The following is a 3,018-nucleotide window of genomic DNA, read 5'->3' as shown; positions in this document are numbered from 1 at the left end:
AAAACCCCTTCCTTATTTCCCCTCGTCCCGCCTTTCTCTTTTTAATTTCTTTCCACACTGTGCATAGCAGAGTGATATCGCATGGATAAAAATAAGACCACACTGGTTTTACTTCTTTTCCAGTTAGGGGACTCTGCACTAGAATTTAGTTTTTCCCTCTCTGACTTGAATGGAATATATATATTTTTAGATTTCTGAATTCTAGACAAGCAGAAAAAAAGATCCTGAAAAAGCAGAGAGGAGTGGGATTTCTATTTCTGCCTTTTCACTCAAGATATGCATCACCTTTCCCTAAGGCAGAATTGATGTCACTATGATACTTCTGCTGTTCTCTGTACATAGCAATGTCTTCTGTTCATGAGCAGGACACTCATTCATTATCTCACATTACAGAGCAGAAGAAGAGTTTATGATTATAGCCCTTTTGTTGTTTCTCCCCACAAGGTACTTATTTTTAAAGGAGCAGTTCCTGATAGCAAAAGAGAGAATATATAAATCTGTTAAGTATTTCGGGCTGTTTTCCTGCTGAGCAGACTTTATTATTTGTTACATTTATAAAAGTTACCTGCAGTAAACTTGCTTCTTCTATTCACCAGTCTATTTCTGTCACGACTCATTTATGTGTGAACATGACTGACTGAAGCCAAAGTTATCCACAACTGATAAGTGCCAGACCTACAGTTTGATCAGCCCCTTCCTTAAGATAATGCCAAGGGTTTGAAATAGCACATCAAAAAAATGGAGAGAGAGAAAATCTGGGTCACATTGATCCAATTCCTTCCGTATAAAAGGGATTCTACCTTATAACATACAGCATTTTTGCTGTCCAAACACATTAGATCTTAAGCAGGTCTAAACCTGGCCTTCAAGGAAATATGATACTGATATGAAAATGCTGCAGTTTTAAGGGGGAAACTTCAACCATTCCCTTCCAAGGCCTTTCACTACAGTGTAGTGTAGACTCAGGATAAAAAGCACCTGGTACCCAGGGTTTTGTAGTTATTTTTATTGGGATATTTAGACTAAAGGTCTCAGTGATGATGTAGAGTTCATTCTCCTTTTCAATTTATTTTATATATGTTTAACAAATAATTTGCATCAGTTAATAAAATTAAACCCAACAAATGAATAAGAGGCAGCTCCTTTCAGCAATGCTCCCAATTCCCATTTCCAATATAGCAAACTGAGCTACTGAATATATTTCTTTATATTAAGTCCCCACAGAACACAACAGTTTACACAAATATTCCTTCAAAATTACCGTTTGCTTCTGTGCTACAATACATACCAGGTCTGGAATTTATCCTTATCATAAGATAAGGAGCTGAGAAGAGTCACTGAACACTGAAGAGAAATTGTGGTACTTTCAAGAATTAAGACACCAAACCTTTACATATTTCCTTTCCTCCATTCCCTAATTTATAACTCCCTGGAATAACATATGAACATCTATCTATTGGTTTTGGTTTGAGGGGTTTTTTTGGTGTTGGTTGTTGTTTTTTTTTTTTTAGTGAATAGAGACAGATCTACATATTTTACTATTCAGAAAAATTAGGTTTGTTTTGGTTTTTTGGGTTTTTTTGTGTTGGTTTTTTTTTTTTTTACCTCTGCCTCATATTTCCCAGCCACCATTTACTTAACATACCGAAAGAACCACAAAACCAAATTTATCACTTTCCATTACCAGTATAAGCCCAAAGGGGCCCCCTGGTGGTCTAGTGGTTAGGATGCGGCGCTCTCACCGCCGTGGCCTGGGTTCGATTCCCGGTCAGGGGGCTTCTCCGGGCAGATGGAGCTCGTCAGCCCTGTAAGGCAATCCATCTAAGAGAAGGTCACTCTAAACAAACCTACGTCCTGAGACCCTCACTGCCACTGTCCAAGCTCGCTCGGCCCCGGCAGATGAACCTCAGGATTAAAGGGTGGGCTCAGTTCAGCGCACGCTGTGTCTCACCTAACCTAAAAAATCCACTGCGCAGGCTCAAAGGGTAATGACCTTTCCCAAATCTTTGTTCGTGAAGACTGGCCATGATAAGCCCAAAAGTTGGACCCCAAGCCTGCTGTGTGAACTGTCAACTGTATTTTGGCTGGCCCTGTGGTAATTTTTTGTATTGTTTAAATTTTCTATGAACCCAGTAAGAAAGATAACTTGTTCCGTAGTAACATTTTTGTTTGCAGGTGCTGGTCTGCTAGGGGGTCTTGTAGCCCTGGGTGGTCCCTCCTGAGCAGCATGGCGATGGAGCTGAGAGATCTGCAAGTGCCCCCCACAGTTTTCATCTGCTTCAGTTCCCACCTTTTCCTTTGAATGAATACAGAGTTGAGAGTGCTCTGAAGGAGAAAAAACAAGAAGGAAGAGGAAAAGACCCTGTTGTCTTTTGAGGTCAACATTGACACTTCCACACATTTTGAGCAAAATCCTCTTTTGTCTGCAAAATTATCAAATGTAGGTTAGTATAATGCCTCAAATATCACCAAAGATGTTGGGATGCAACAGACAGGAGCAAGTATGCTCCAGTGGTAGGGATTCTTTGTAGACATGGTATTTTGGAAATTTGCCTCCTCTTTCGTGACATTTCCTGTAAGTTTGCATTCTCAATGAGAGTCCTTTCTCTAAAAGATATGGTGCTTTTTCGTGGTTCTCAGACAAGGATTTAACCTCTGTTGTATACCTGCTCAGCTTATGAAAGGTGTAGTATGATAGGAGCAAACAAGAGCAGGATGCGGAGCTTGGTCCTGCGGCTCTGTAAGCACCAAGAAATGTTTTGTCTCCTAGGCTCAGTCTATCTTTTCATCACACTAAACACCTGTGCACACAGCCCTCCAGGAGGAAGTATGTTAGTCATTGTCAACACGTTCATAGGCAGCGCATGTTGCCTTCCTGTGTTAGCAAACCTTTTGATACTACCTTCCACAGCATTCTTCTGGAAAATCTGGCAGCCCACGGCTTGGACAAGTGAAGTCTTCAGTGAGCTAAAAACTGACTGGCTAGACAGGCTTAGAGTGTGCTTGTGAATGCAGTTA

General features: G+C 40.7%; 1 non-coding gene across 1 annotated transcript; it reads left to right on the top strand.

Annotated features, from left to right (window-relative positions):
- The first annotated feature begins 1,704 nt into the window (after positions 1-1,704).
- TRNAE-CUC lies at positions 1,705-1,776 on the top strand. The gene has a single exon. It is a non-coding gene; the product is annotated as a tRNA-Glu (tRNA).
- The last annotated feature ends 1,242 nt before the right edge of the window (positions 1,777-3,018 follow it).

This window comes from Lepidothrix coronata, unplaced genomic scaffold, assembly GCF_001604755.1.
Source record: "Lepidothrix coronata isolate B3197 unplaced genomic scaffold, Lepidothrix_coronata-1.0 Scaffold31, whole genome shotgun sequence".
Classification (NCBI taxonomy): domain Eukaryota; kingdom Metazoa; phylum Chordata; class Aves; order Passeriformes; family Pipridae; genus Lepidothrix; species Lepidothrix coronata.
This window is presented reverse-complemented; position numbering and strand designations above follow the sequence as displayed.